The 15,803-nt window shown below is 39.6% G+C and overlaps 1 long non-coding RNA gene and 1 other non-coding gene across 2 annotated transcripts; both read right to left on the bottom strand.

Annotated features, from left to right (window-relative positions):
- Positions 1 to 44: 44 nt before the first annotated feature.
- Positions 45 to 12,692, bottom strand: LOC127560297 (uncharacterized). The gene is made up of 3 exons (XR_007953298.1): positions 12,505 to 12,692; positions 12,190 to 12,403; positions 45 to 159 (listed from the first exon to the last, which is right to left on the bottom strand). It is a non-coding gene; the product is annotated as an uncharacterized LOC127560297 (long non-coding RNA).
- Positions 12,693 to 13,225: 533 nt separating this feature from the next.
- On the bottom strand, positions 13,226 to 13,297 carry TRNAQ-UUG (transfer RNA glutamine (anticodon UUG)). Its single transcript has one exon. It is a non-coding gene; the product is annotated as a tRNA-Gln (tRNA).
- Between the last annotated feature and the right edge of the window lie 2,506 nt (positions 13,298 to 15,803).

Raw genomic sequence — 15,803 nt, 5'->3', positions numbered from 1 at the left:
AAAATGAAACATTCTCCACTCTCAGGGAGCTTACACTTTAACGGGAGACGGAAAGATCCAGAAGTTCTAAGGATACATCAGCGTATCAGATGGTAACTCCCAAGGCCTGGAGGGAGTACAGGTGGGGCAGATGGCAAAGTCTCCAGCTCCTATATTTTACTGGAAGATAAAGAAGATCAAATATCTGATCTGAATGGAGGAGAGTTTACAGTGGGGTTCCCACTTCCATTGGAAGTTGGAATAGGATGGGGATAGAACAAAGTTAATATCTAGATAGGAGGGGGAAAAGGGAAGGGGACACTGGCAAGAAGGGTGGTGGAGAAGGACATCCCAAAACATTTGTTCCACTGAATTCTACGCTGCCAGGTTGTTCTAGGTGACATGGGACAGCTCAAGGGGAAGGAAAGCCTCTCCATCCCTAATGGTGGATAATCCTCTTGCTCCTGACCCAATATGGCATTAAAAAAAAGCCCAGGAATCTGGACACCTGGGTTCAGACCCAGACTCTGACACTTACTGGGTAATCTCAGGCAAGTCCTTTAACCTTTCTGAACTCCTCTTTCCTAATTTGTAGGAGGAGAATAATTATAACATTCAATGCAGTGTTTTGAGACAAACCATAAAGCTGTTAATAAGTAGTCAATGAGTCTATTAGATTTGAGGCAAGGAGATCATTGGGCTTGTTTCCTCCTCGGTGAGAAAAAGGACCTGGTATGAATGTAATAAAGTTGATTCCTTTAAGTTCTAAGTCCTACAATCTCTGTTTTGCAAACAGTTCCCTCAACTGTAATCACAATCTCTAAACAAGCCCAACACCTAGAATCACAGACTGGTAAGTTTTTGGGAGTTAGAAGCCAGTCCCTTTTTTTAAGTAGTCTAGCAAAACCTTTTCAGACAGTTTTTAAATAAAAGGAGGAAATGCTAAACTATGCTTTGAGATTAGTGAAAATAATGATTTTTTTCCTCTTGTTCAAGTTCACCGATTTTGGGGCAGAGGGTTGGAAGGAGGGTAAGGGAAGTAGTATTCATCTTTTGCAGAACTTCTCTTAATAATACTTAAAATTTAGGATTCTTTTGAGTCCCCCTCAGAGTATAACCACTACTGGCTCAATACTGATATCAGAAGTCAGCAAAGACAGAATAGATCATTAAAACCTAAACATAAGCCATTTCCAGAGCAGAGATGCTATTGAATAATAAAATGATCTTAAGGCAGACAAGAAGAGAAGATTAAAAAAAAAAAAAAGCCAAAAAGCATATCCAGTCCATCAACATACTGGATCATCTCTTGCTGCTTGTTGAGTAAATTGAATTCCATTCTCAAGCTCTGGATCAACTGGTCTCTTCTGGAGACTCAAAGAATGTTTGGATGACAGCCCAGGATGTCCAGGGTTGGGGAGAGGAGGGAGGACAGAGAAAGAAGACTGAACCAGGGAATACTTTGAAATTCAGTTTCTCAGACCTGTCACACTGAGTAATCCTAAGGAGATCAGCCCTGCTTCCCCCATCCTGACTCCTTCATCTCCAGCTCATGACAGATTGGCAGATTGAGTGGGGGCTGGGTCGGATGGGAGAAGCTAATTCCTAGGCCTTCTGGTATCTGAGGATAAATTAGTCTCTCCCTGATCCTTTAACATGTGGGGAAACTTAGCCAGCGTATTCTCCCCAGTAGAGAGGATATAGGAGATATCCACCCCACTCCACCTAGTCTCTGCCCTCCAGAATGTCCCAATCTGAACAGGGAAGGCACAAGACAGAGACCCGGGCTAATGGTAAGGAATAAGGTTATTTCTGGACCTTGTCTGTTTCTGAGGGCTTGGGATAGAGGAGGAGAAGTATAGGAAGAAAAGATCACTTCAGAACAGAATTCCTCTCACATCAAGCCCTAATCCAAAGCATCAGGAGATTTGCATGTCCAATTTTCTTCTCTCTTCCTCTATGGTATCCTCTTCCTCTGGGGTGGGAAAAATCTTCTCCTTCCCTTCTCAATCACCTAAAAAACGTCTCACACCCATTTTACTGGGCTGAAGTCCTACTATAATAACCTCACTATAGCGTACAGGGGGTCATTAGTATTAAGTTGGGGAGAGCAAAAAAGACTCATGGGAATGAGAAGTCAATTCCTTTCTTTGGTTAAGCTAGATATGAAGATTAAGCTAGATAATTTTAAAGGTATTTTCTAATTCTTCGATTCTATGGTTCTCAAAATAAGGACATCCCATATGGAAAGCCGGCCTTGACAGAGAGATATCTTCCAAAGTTGAGAAATCTCCTTGGTCAGTTGTGGGTGAGGGCGCAATGCCCTCTGCTGGTCACTCTCTGTTCCCCGGGGGAAGGGGTTGTCCTAGACTCTGGCCCTTTCTTGAAACGAATATTAGCAGATCAGTGACTCAGTAATATCTGTGTCCCCCTCCTCCCAATATTTCTTCCAGGGCTCCTCCACAGAAATGGACATCCATCCATTCACACATATACACATATATAAAATTGGAGTGGGGTCAGTATGGATACTTTCTTCTCTGACACAAATCACAACTTCTCTATTGCTTGAACAGATAGACTTCCCCCCGAAATTATCATCCTATAGCCAACAACTGGGCAGGAAGGTGGTGCAATGGACAGAGCTCCAGCCTTGGAGTCAGGAAGACCTGAGTTCAAATGAGGCTGAAAATCCGACCGTTATCCTGAACAAGTCACTTAATCCTGTTTGGAAAAACGCAGTTATTTTATCTGTAAAATGAGCTGGAAAAGGAAATGGCAAAATACTCCAGTGTCTTTGTCAAGAAAATCCCAAATGGGGTTACAGAAAATTGGTGAGAACTGAAATGGCACAACAACAATGATTGATGATATACAGCTGGGCTGGTCCTTATTTGCCAAGCATATAATTCATCACTGGACTTTCAAACTTGAAAGGGCCTATCAGAACCTGTGGCCAGTGAACTTTTTGAGAATACAAGGTTCCATAGGCATTATAGTGCCTAGTAGGACTTTGGTAGAGAACCCAATAAAATGGGTGGGAGAAGTTTTTAGATGGATGAGTCCTTAGAGGACTTCCTTAGAGGAAGAGGATCCAATAGAGGAAGAGAGAGGAGTGATAAATGGGGAACCTGTCCCCTTACCTTGGACTAGGCTAAAGTTTTAAGTTTTTAAGAATATAAAAGTTCTAAGGTTTTAAGAATATAAAAGAATCTCCTCATATTACATTTCATAATATTTTTCTCCAAAATCTCAATCTCACCTGGAATTTTATTCCAGAAAATCTCCAACTAACTGATTCTAGGACATTAGGTTTACAAAAAGACTGGGTCTGGGAATGAAAGGATTTTGTATTTGAGGGGAAAAGATCATAAAATTTAGAGCTAAGAGGAACAAGCTGTAATCATAGAATTTTCTAGGCTTAAAAAAAAAGGCCATCTAACCCCTGACTTCAGCTTGGAGAATGATGAAGAAGGCCAAGATGAAAAAAGCATTAGTCAACAGAATTGATTTTATGGAATTTTAGAGTTGGAAGGAACTTCAGAGCTTCTCTCTCTTTGATCCCAACCTCTCTTCCAATATAGGAGTGCCCTCTGCAATGCCCTTGAAAAATGGTCATCCAATCTTTGCTTTTTGAATTGCATTGCTTGAATACTTTCAAGGATGGGCAACTCACTACTTTGCAAGGTATCGATTCCATTTTATAATCACAAAAGTTTTCCTTAGGTGGAAATGACTTGATATCCCATATGTAGAGATAAAGATAAGAGATTATGTATGAGATGAAGGCTTTATTTCAATTTGCAAAGGGAGATAAATAAAGTTGAATTTTCCCCAACTAATAGCATAATTAGAAAGATGATCTAACAATATAGCAAAAATAAAGCAGCTGTGTGGTGCAGTGAATAGAATATTTCTGGAATCATGAACATCTGAGTCCAAATCTGGCCTCACATATTTACTAGCTGTGTGACCTTGGACAAGTCTGCCTCTGTTTCTTTATCTGCAAAATGAGCTGAAGGAGGAAATGGCAAATCACTCTGATGTCTGTGCTAAGAAAATATCAAATGGATTTATCAAGGATCAACCATGACTGAATAACAACAATCTGGGAAAAATAAATTCTTCTTTCACCAGACTGTCAAAGCTGTTTGTGACTCAAAAGGTGTCAAGGGTTCTAAAAACATAAAAGAATCATCTTCATATAGTAGTTCATGAATTTATCACAAAATCTTGTTCCCATCTGGAATTTTATTTCAGGAAAATCTCCAAATATAGTTTAAATATAGAACTTCTATCTCCTTTTAAATCAAAATGTTTATCTTCCCAAATTCATATAATGCAAAAGAATAATAATACACTAACATTGTAACTTAGGTACATTTACTTTAAGAAACAAAAAAGTATTAAAAACTACTATTGAGAATTGCCAAACAGCTGCTTGATGTTCAACTGAGTTGTCTCAACAGCTCTTAATTTATGGTCCCCAGGGAACAAATAAGTAGTGAGGTCTGGACTTCTCTTAGTCCTGAATGACCTTCATTAGCCAGTGCCTTATTCTGAGCTCTGTGACTCATCTCACAGTTAGAGATACTGCTGATTTTTGACTTCCTAGATGTGGAACTGATGGTAAGTAAAGTATCAAATCACCTTTATTACTGTTATTATAATTATCATTGTCATTATTAAAGGCAGCCAGATAAAGCATAGGATATGGATCAGGACAGACCTGAGTTCAAAGCCTGCTCAGATATTTACTGTGTGATCTCAGAGAGTTACTTAACTTCAACTTATGTCCATTCCATTAACTGTAAAATGGGAATAATAATAGTACCTATCTGCCAGGGTTGTTGTGAGGATGTAATGAAATAATATTTGCAAAGTGCTTTACAAACCTCTAAAATGGTTGTTGCTGTTGTTCAGTGATTCAGTCCTGTCTGACTCTTTGTCACCCTGTGGACCACAGCACACTAATATTATCCAAGGGATTTTCTTAGCAAAGACACTGAGGTGGTTTGCTATTATCTTTTCTAGTAAAATACTAGTTACTGTTACTATTGCTTGTTGCTTATTGAAATTGCCAATGTAGTCTACCATTTTGAAAGACATTTCCTATGCCCAAAGGATTACAAAACTGTATATGCCCTTTGATCCAGCAGTGTCTCCATTGGACCTGTATTCCAAAGAGATCATAAAGGAGGGAAAAGGAACTATATGTGCAAAAAATGTATATAGCAGCTCTTTTTGTAGTGGCAAGGAACTGGAACCTGAGTGGATGCCCATCAGTTGGAGAATGGCTGAATAAGTTATAGGATTCTATAAGAAATGATGAGCAGGAGGATTTCAGAAAAGGCTTTGGAAAGACTTTTCTAAGTGAAGTGAATAGAACCAGGAGAACATTGTACACAGTAATAGCAGCACTGTATAATTACCAATTGTGATGGACTTAATTTTTCTCAGCAGTACAGTAATCCAAGACAATTCCACTAGATGTGGGATGGAAAATGCCATCCACATTTGGAGAAAGAACTATAGAGACTAAATGCAGATTGAAGCATACTATTTTTAAAATTTTTTCTTTCCTTTGATTTTTTTTGTTTTGATTTTTCTTTTTATAACATAACTAATATGGAAATATGTTTAACATGATTGTACATATATACTTTATATCAGATTGCTTGCTATCTTGAGGAGGGGAGAAGGAAGGGAGGGAGAAAAATTTGGAGCACAGAATCTTAAAAAGATGAATGCTGTACAGAGAGGCTTAGAGAGACTTACACGAACTGATGCTAAGTAAAATGAGCAGAACCAGGAGATCATTATTACCTCAACAACGATACTGTATGAGGATGTATTCTGATGGAAGTGGATTTCTCCGACAAAGAGATCTAACTCAGTTTCAATTGATCAAGGATGGACAGATGCAGCTACACCCAAAGAAAGAACACTGGGAAATGAATATAAACTGCTTGCATTTTTGTTCTTCTTCCCAGGTTATTTTTTTACCTTCTGAATCCAATTCTTCCTGTGCAACAAGAGAACTGTTCGGTTCTGCATACATATATTGTATCTAGGATACATGGTGACATATTCAACATGTATAGGAGTGCTTGTCCTCTGGGGGAGGAGATGAAGGGAGGGAGGGGAAAAGGCGGAACATAAGTGAGTGCAAGGGATAATGTAAAAAAAATTACCCAGGCATGGGTTCTGTCAATAAAAAGTTATAATAATTTTTAAAAAGGGGAAAAAAAAAGAAAAAAAATAGATTTAGTGAAATGGAAAAAAAAAAAAAGATGAATGCTGAGAAATGATTCAGGCCAGTTCCAATGGTCTTGTGATAAAGAGAGCCATCTGCATCAGGGGGAACTGAGTATGGATCACAACATAGCATTTTCACTTTTTTTAATTCTTTTTCTTTGCTTGCATTTTGTTTTCTTTCTCATTTTTTTTCCTGTGTAAGCTCATTTTTTCTTGTGCAAAATGATAATTGTGGAAACATGTATAGAAGAATTACACATGTTGGATATATTGGATTACTTGCTATCTAAGGGATGGGGGTGGGGGAAAGGGAGGGAGAAAAAAATTTGGAGCACAAGATTTTACAAGGGTAAATACTGAAAATGATCTTTTCATATGTTTTGAAAATAAAAAGCTTTAAAAAAAGAAACTGGAAAAAGAAGAAAAATATGTGCTATGATATATATTATCTGTTATTACTTATAGGTAACATAAATAAGATCCTTTAAGACTTGCCAAGTGTTTTATATATCATTCATTTTATCCTCACAACAGCCTTGTGAGATAGGTATTATTATTATTGATCCATGTATGAGAACACAGAAGCAAAAAGTAGTTAAGTAACTTGCTCAAGGTCATGCAACTATCAAGATCTAAGTCAAATTTGAATTCAGGTCTTCTGGATTTTGGATTTTAAAGGCTTTTCTACTACGCCACCTTACTGTGTAAGTAGCAACAATAATAAAAATCCAGCAATCATTTTTGTAACTTATATGTACAATGTATTGGGGTGGGAAGGATGCCAAAATATATATTTTTTAAAATGGCCAGACCTACCTTTGATATTTTAATTCTGCAAGCTCCATACTTTACGCTATAGTTATTTAATTTTATTGACTTGTTTCATAAATCATAGGCTAAAAATAAGAATCAAGCATTTGGAATAAAGATTTTAACTAACAATTTAAAAAAAAGATGAATGCTGAAAATTATCTTAACATATAATTGGAAAAAATAAACTATTACGGTGGGAAAAAAGAAAAGACTCATTTCCTAAATACAGATATATATCTGTGCTATAAGGGTTTATTACAATAAATCCCTTTTATTTGCAAGTTAAAAGTTAATAGTTCTTTTTGAAATATGACTGTTTGTAACCTCATAAGTTAGCATGCCAAAAGTTTGACAGGTTATGCTTTTTTTCTCCTGTAATTTTGCAAAAGTCCTTGCCCTCATGTTAAGATAATAGTGGTTTTTCTCAAGGTTATTCTTAGCATAAGCTGAGCAGACTGCCAACTCTGAGATAACCTCCACCTCTGTTTATCATTCTTGAGTTACTTAGAAAAAAGAAGCAGTCCATTACATAATTCTCCCACAGACAACAAGCACCAACCACAGATTGCTTAGAGCCTTGACTAGATGTCAAAGTCTAATTGCTCTAAAGACCACTCATTCCTACAGAAACAACTGATCAGAAGCTTAGGTACATGCATCCTAGCCAATTAGCACTTATCCAGCTTCAAGAATCTTGAAATTCAGAATCTTTCTAAAAAGGAGTGAAGCTTTTCTCCTATGTAAACAAGAGAATTCAGCCCCAAATGGCATTTGAGCTAAAGACTTATGAGTAACACATGAATACCAGCAACTCCATCATGAAGAAAGCTACAATTCCTGGGAAAATTTTAGGGTGGCCCTGGAGTTAGGAAAACACTTTGGAGTTTAAATCCAGTCTCAGAGGCTTAGTAGCTGGGCCTCTGGGCAAGTCACTTAATCCTGTTTACCTCAGTTTTCTCATCTGCAAAATGAATTAGAGAAGGAAATGGCAAACCATTTCAGTGTCTTTGCCAAGAAAACCCCAAATGGGGTCACAAAGAGTTGGACAGGACTGAACAATTGAACAACTATAAGAACATTTAGAAAGTGAGGTGGTGATAGCAAATATTCATCATAGTTTCACAAAGAATAGGCCATGCCAGACTAACCTCATTTCATTTTTTGACAAACCTTTGACAAGACTGCCCTAAGAGAATCCACTGTCTCCTTGTGGATTCTCCCTCCTTGGAAGCCTTCCATCAGAAACTAGATGATCACCTATCAGGTATGATATAATGAGGATTTGCTTAGTTTAAGGTATGGGTTGTAATGGACCACTTCTGATGTTTCTTTTACCTCAAATTCTATGATGCTATTAATATCTTTAGTGAAGGGAAAGTTATTGATACAGTTAATCTAGATTTGAAAAAGTATATGACACAGTAGTAACATGTATAAGATAGAGATGTGGAATAGGTGGTAATATCAGAGCTGGTTGAATGATCATTAATGGTTCAACATCAGTGTTGCAGGAGGTATCTAACGGAATGCCTCAGGGATCTGTGCTTAACTCTGTGCTGTTTGACAAATTTATCAATGACTTGTACATAAAGGCCATAAATGACCTGCTTATCCAATTTTCAGATAACACAAAACTATTGGTTGAGCTAACATAAAGTGTGACAGAATCAGGAGCCAAAAAAATCTTTACAGGCTGAATTTAAATAATTAAAATTTAGAAGGATTAAATGTAAACCCTTCCATTTAGATTCAAGAAATCAATTTTACAAGTATAGGATAAACACCAGTTTATCTTTTTTAAAAAAGTTATCTGAGGCTGCTAATTGACTGAAAGTACAATATGAGTCAGCATTGTGAAGAGGTAGCCAGAAATAAGATCTTAGATTATATTATGAGATATATATCTTCCAGGAATAAATAGGGTAGAGTACTGATGTATTCTGCCCTAATCAAAGCACATTCAACTGTAAGCTCCTTGAGAACAGAGATTATTTTTTGTTTTATTGGATGCAAACATCTCTATAGTGGTTGGCAGAAAATAGTCACTTAACAAATGCTTATTGATGACCACATCTGGATTATTGTGTTCACGTGTGGACACTACAGTTTAAGAACAATGCTAAAAACCTGATAAACCCGAGGCTCACATCAATAATCTCATCAGCAATCATGGATTTAATTACCATCTCCATGTTGACAATTCTCAAATATACCTATCTAACCTCAATTCCTCCACTGACCTTCAATTTCACATCTCTGCCTGTCTTTTGAAATCTTAAATGGATGTCCAGTAGACAATTTAAATTCATAATGTCCAAAACCAGATTCATCTTTTTCTTAAACCCTCCCTGCCTCCTACCTTCCCTGTTATTAAAGAAAGTGTTATTATCCTACTAGTCCCTCAGGAGTCATCCTTTCTCTCACCCTCATATCCAATCTGTTGATAAAGATTATCAATTTCACCTTTGCAACATCTCTTGACTATGTTCCCTTCTTTCCTCTGCTACTATCACCCTTATCACCTCACACTTGGACTATTCCAATAGGCTGCTGGTAGGTCTGCCTGACTCAAGTCTCTCCCTACTTCAATCCATTCAGCCGACAAAGTGATTTTGTTAAAGCACAGATCTGATCATGTCACCCCTTTTCCCAACTACATTGGCTCCTTATTGCTTCTAGGATCAAAAAGAAAATCTTTTGCTTGTCTTTGAAAGCCCTTCATAACCTGACCCCCCATTCCAGTCTTCTTAGCCCTTACTTCCTGCTTCAATCTGATGATACTGAACCTCCTGGCTGTTTCATAAACACGACAATATATCTTTGCTCTAGATGTTTCTCTGACTGTCCCCTATTCCTGGGATACTTTTCCTCTTCACCTCTGCTTATAGGATTCCTTGACTTAAGTTCCATCTAAAAACCTATCTTTAACAGGAAGTCTTTTAACATCCCTTTTTACTTCTGGTTACTTCCCTCTTTAATCTGTATTTCCTATGTAGTTTGTAAATAGCTGGTTTATAAATGTTTGCTTATTATCTCTCTGATTGGATTGTAGGCTCCTTGAATCTTTTGCTTCTGTCTTTCTATATTCACTCTACACTTACCACAGTGTAAGCATTTAGCATTTAATAGGCACTTAATATTTATTGACTGATTGAACTAGAATAATTAAAGGCCTTGTCATATGAATCATATGAGGATTGAGTGAAAGAACTGGGAATTTTTAGTCTAAAGAAGAGAAATCATAATTCTGAACTGGGATTAGACTTGTTTTGTTTGAATTTGGATTAGAAACTACCTAATACTTAGAAATATTCAGAAGTGGAATTGTTGAGCTTTTCCTCCTTGGAAGTCTTCCAGCAGAGGCTGGATTATCACCTATCAGGTATGATATAGTGAAGATTTGTTTAGTGTAGGGTATGAATTGGACTGCTCAACCTCTGATGTTCCTTTGAACTCAAATTCTGTGATTCTGTTAACATTGTTGAATCTGTCCACTTCCTTTCACTCACAAAGACCTGATCCTAATTCAGGCCTTCATCAGCACTCATCTGGATTATTCAAATAGTCTCCTCTATTCACTAGCCTCCAGTGGCTCCATATTGCTTCTAGAATAAAATACAAAGTCCTAGTTCTCAACCCACCTTACCAGCCCTTCAAGCACATGCAGTCAAACTGGTCTACTTGTTTCCTGACTCCCCACTGCTACAGTGAACAGATATAGAGTGCTGGAAGAAGAATCAGAAATTTCTGAGTTTAAACCCCATCTTTGACATTAACTAGCTGTGTAACCATGGTCAGGTCACTCTACTTTTCCGACCTTCAATTTCCTCATCTGTAAAATGAGGAAGCTGGACTCAGCTCTCTCTGACCCTTCATGACCCCATGGACCAGAGCACACCAGATTCTTCTGTCCTCCACTGTCTCTCAAAGTATGTCCAAATTAACATTTGTTCCTGTGACACTATCTATTCATCTCATTCTCTTTGTTTTCTTTCCCTTTTGCCTTCATTCTTTCCCAACATTAAGGTCTTTTCCAGTGAGTCCTGTCTTCTCATTATGTGGCCAAAGCATTTAAATTTCAGCTTCCATGTTTGACCTTGCAGTGAATAACCTGAATTAATTTCTTTAATATTGACTGATTTGACCTCTTTGCTGTCTAAGGACAAAAGTTTTTTTTGAAAGCACCACAATTTGAAAGGATTGATTCTGTAGCACTCGGCTGTCCTTAAAGTCCAATTGTCACAGTCATTCATTGATACTGGAAAAACCATAGCTTTGACTCAAGATACCTTGTCAGCAAGGTGATAGCTCTGCTTTTAAGTATGCTGTCCAGATTTACCATAGCTTTCCTTTCAAGGAGCAAGTTTTTGTTTGTTTGTTTGTTTGTTTGTTTTTAATTTCATGGCTGCTATCCCTATCTGCAGTAATCTTTGAGCCCAAGACTATAAAACTGGACACTCTCTTTCCATTTCTTTTCCTATTTGCCAAGAAGTGATGGAACCCATTAAGATCTTGGTGGGGTTTTTTAAATGTTAAGTTTCAAGCCAGTTTTTACCCTCATCCAGAAGCTTCTTAATTCTTCTTCACTTTCTACCATTGGAATAGTATCATCTACTACAACATCTGAGATTGTTGGTATTTCTCCTGGCAAAAGATTAATAAATGTATTTGTAGCCATTCATTCATTCAATCAAGGAGGAGACTTTCAGTTTTTCTGGTCATAACTAAACAACTGCAATTTACATTCATTTTGAACCAATCAGTTTCCAAACAATGATCAAGGGGGGCGTGACCTAGAACCTATTGTTGGTCAATCAACGAAAGCCAGAATGTTTTGGATTTAAGGCACGATCCTAACCCATGGAAGGTCTCAGAAATCAAAATTTATAAAATAATATAATGTCTATATATCGTATTTATTATGTGTTTAAAATATAACATATAATATAATATGTCTCATGTGGACAGTGGGAAAGGAAGAGAAAGAAGACAGAATTAAAGAAAAGGGTTTTGTTGCCAATTGGCCAACTCCAGTTGGGTCCCCAGTGGGACAACTTTTACTCCCCCTCACAGAGACAAATGTCCTCAGCTCTGGACCGTGACTAGGTAAAAGAGGCCGTTCTCTGCCTCATTTCTTACCTAGTCTGGATCACGGAATGGGCGTTGCCTCAAAGTGAGACCCCGTTAAAGACCTTAGCTCAAAAAGGCCCGGGTCTCCCACTGCATCAGGGCCGTCTCCAGTCGTCCTGATCTGTATCTGGCTGCGGGACCCAGGTGGCTCTGGAGGAGAAAAGGAGGCCGGTGACTCTGTGGGGCTGTCATCGCATCACCTCCCTGCGCTCACCGTCCTATTCTAGAACGAAGGGCAAACAATAACATCACTACTATTTATTCAAGTAATCACAATGTTTAGTGCTTGAACTAGAGACACCCGGACTCCCGTTTACTCCGTACAAACTGATTTAGGGGCCTCTTCGCTTGACGGAATGACTGTCAAACTCTCAAACACCTACACAGCCGAGGGGATGACCTCTTCCACTTCCAGACAGTCCCCCGGGAATCTGAGTTAAAGTAGGGGAAAATTGAGGGAATGAGGAGGGTGGGGAAGGCACCATTTTAGAACCAATAGTGGGAAGAGAATGGGGAGGATACCGCCCCCTCCATTTTGTTTGGCCAATGGAAGCCGCTTGACTACGTCATTTCCCCGCCCTTCTACTCTATCTATTCCCTCCACCGCTCAGACAATTTCTAAAGGAGTATCAGCGGTGCACAATAGCCAATAGACGCAGCGCGTAGGGAGGGGCGGGTCTTCCCTTTAAAGCCAATGGGCGCTGTTCTTCCCCTCTGGAAATAGCCTCGGGATCTTTCGTATTCCTTCGGGTGCTCCCTAGGGGTTAGGAAAGGTGGCTGGGGGGAGGAAGAGAGAGAGGGGAGAAAGGAGGGAGGGGTCAAGTTGCAGCCTCGCGGCTGCATCACGCATACTTTGACTCCTTGTCCTTAGCGCTTGCGCAGTAGGGCTCTTTCCTGGAAGACGAAACGAAAGCGTCTTAAGGGAAGGAGGGGACTCCCCAAACTCTTGTCCAGTGGGTCACTGGGGCAGTTGCCTCGATCGCTATTGCCGCAGCCACAGCCCATCTCCAAAACTTTAATTATGGGACTCAAAAAAAGGTTAGTGAGGTCCCACCGAGATTTGAACTCGGATCGCTGGATTCAAAGTCCAGAGTGCTAACCATTACACCATGGGACCTGCTGGCTGCTGGAAGCGGCCGGCAGCCTTCTCAAGCAACTAATCCAGTTGGGCTGTTCTCCCCCAACTGGTGGTATTTCCCCCGTCCAGAAATGGAATTTTAGGGACCTGGGATGCACACGGAAGCGGGACAGCTATCGGGGTTTGCAGGGTGAAAACCTCCCTAAGCTCCTGCGGCTGCAGCAGGGGCGCGCTCTGGGGCTCCCCGGAGAAATGAACTCTTCTCTCCGCTCCTCTTCCCCGGCACGCACTTGTGCAGTTGGGGCTCCAGACTGTCCTTGTGGAGCCGGCAGAAAGGAGAGCTGGTTCAGAGGAAGGAGAGGAGCTCAGACCCTGCATCTTCTCCCTCGCTGGCCCGTGCCCTCCTGGCCCGTGCCCAGATCGTGCCCCCTCCTTGTCCTTGAGCTTTGCGGAGGGGGGGGGGGGGGAGAGTGGAAGAAGAGGCTTCTTCGTTTTCCACGCTGTTTGTTTGGACAGTTATTTATTTATTTAAGAGCGCGGCTCTGGGGAAGGAAGAGATGGCCAAGTGGGGAGGGAGTCGGCCTCGGAAGAGGTGATCTGTGGGTTCGAGACCCCTGCTAGTTTCTAGTTTGGTGCGGGACAAATTAAAAACGAGAGGTGAGGTTTTAAAGGGGCAATAATTGCAAGAGTTAACTGCCACCCCCCAACTTGGGAGAGATTTCTCCGATCTCTTTAGCACTTGCTTGTTTGAAACCTCTCCGGGGATCAAGGTCATCAAAGGTGGCGATGGATTATCATCTTTGAAGGTTCTCATCCTTAAAATGGGTGAACGGCTTCCCCTCCCCCTGAATCATAATCAGTTACAAATTCTCTTTAGTCCCCAACATCTCTTACATCTAGAGATTAGGGGCAGTGTGGGGGACTGGGGGGGGGGCGTAGAAGGAGTGCTGGGTTTGGAGTCCGAGGAGCTGAGTTAAAATCCCTTCTTGTTAATTTTTATGGATCTCAGTTTCCTCCTCTGGAAAATAAGGAGATTGAACTACAGGGCTTCTAAGGTTCTTCCCTCTCCATCCCCCACTCATACTTTCTCTAATATCCTCTCCTTGCCGTTGATTGGTGCTATTGAGATGGCCTTTACCCCTCTCGAAAATTTCTTCCACGACACTATTGGACTAATTTTCATTTTGCCATAAAATTAGCCAGACATACCGGTCTGCTCAGCAATAATCAGTGGCTTTCTGCTGCCCACCAAATAAATTCCGACTAGTATTCAGTGCCACAATCTGGTCTCCATCTATTCCACAGCTATCAGCCCTTTTCCACCCCTTCTGCCCACGAGCTAAATGACCTTTGTCCCCACAATTCTGTCTTCCTTTTTAGCCCTCCCTGCTCATGCTGTACTTGTCATCACCTGTTGAAATCCTGCTTATTCTTTGGCAAAAACTTTTTCCTACAGACCTCACTCAAGGCTTTTTGTGACTCATGCATTTATGATTTAGTATTGCATATAATAGTTTGTTTTTGAGTCTCATTCTGTTCAGGATTGTAGTACTCCTTGAAGACAGGTACTCTGCCTAATCTAGGCAGAGTACCTGTCTTCAAGGAGTACTACAATCCTAAAGATACAAAGATATATATATATATATATATACACACACACACACACACATATATACATACATATACATATATATACATACATACATACACACACATATATAAAATAAATGTTTAATAAATATTTACTGGATGAGTGAATGCCCCTAAAATACTTCAATATTGATTTCAGAAGATATAGAAATTTTAATGCTCCCAATTTGAAATTATGCCAAGAAAGTGGTTAAAATATCCATGTCCTTCAGATATTTCAGTACTGAGCATATGCCCTAAGGATATTAAAGATAGAAAAGCCCTATACCCGGCAAAATATTTATAGCAGCAGCATTTGCAATAGCAAAGAGCTGGAAACAAAGCAGATAGCCATTAGCTGGGAAGTGGCTAAGGAAATTATGATATAGTCCATTTAGGTTCCCTCCTGAGCTTGGCATTCTCAGACTGGCCGTAAGGATAAACTAATTTTTTTTTTTTTTACTGGTTCTAGGGTACTCTTTGAGTCTGAACTCCTAAAATTATAGCTCACAAGCCCCCATTGGTACACTTTCCTTAATAGTTAGTTAGCAGACATAATTAGCTCAAAGCAAAGGCATTTACTAGGGACACACTCTCCTGCAAATACACACTGCATCAGAATGAAGAACAGGCTTATATTTTGAGCAATAGACTTTGATATGTACATGTATGAAATACAAGGTGCTAATGGAAGTTCCTACTTATACTGCAGAGTTCTGATATTCTTTCACTTCTTTTCGTTTCCTTACATTGCCACTACTTTTCTCACTTATTTGGGTCCAATCTCATACTCACCTTGGTTCCCAACTGTCAGAGCCAATTCTTCCTTGAATATACAGTTGCCTTTCTTTTCTTCTCCCAGAGATATTGCTTTTTGAAACTTCTTTCAGCTCCCAGCTCTGTGTGTTTCTCTCTC

Source organism: Antechinus flavipes, chromosome 4, assembly GCF_016432865.1.
Source record: "Antechinus flavipes isolate AdamAnt ecotype Samford, QLD, Australia chromosome 4, AdamAnt_v2, whole genome shotgun sequence".
Lineage (NCBI taxonomy): Eukaryota > Metazoa > Chordata > Mammalia > Dasyuromorphia > Dasyuridae > Antechinus > Antechinus flavipes.
This window is presented reverse-complemented; position numbering and strand designations above follow the sequence as displayed.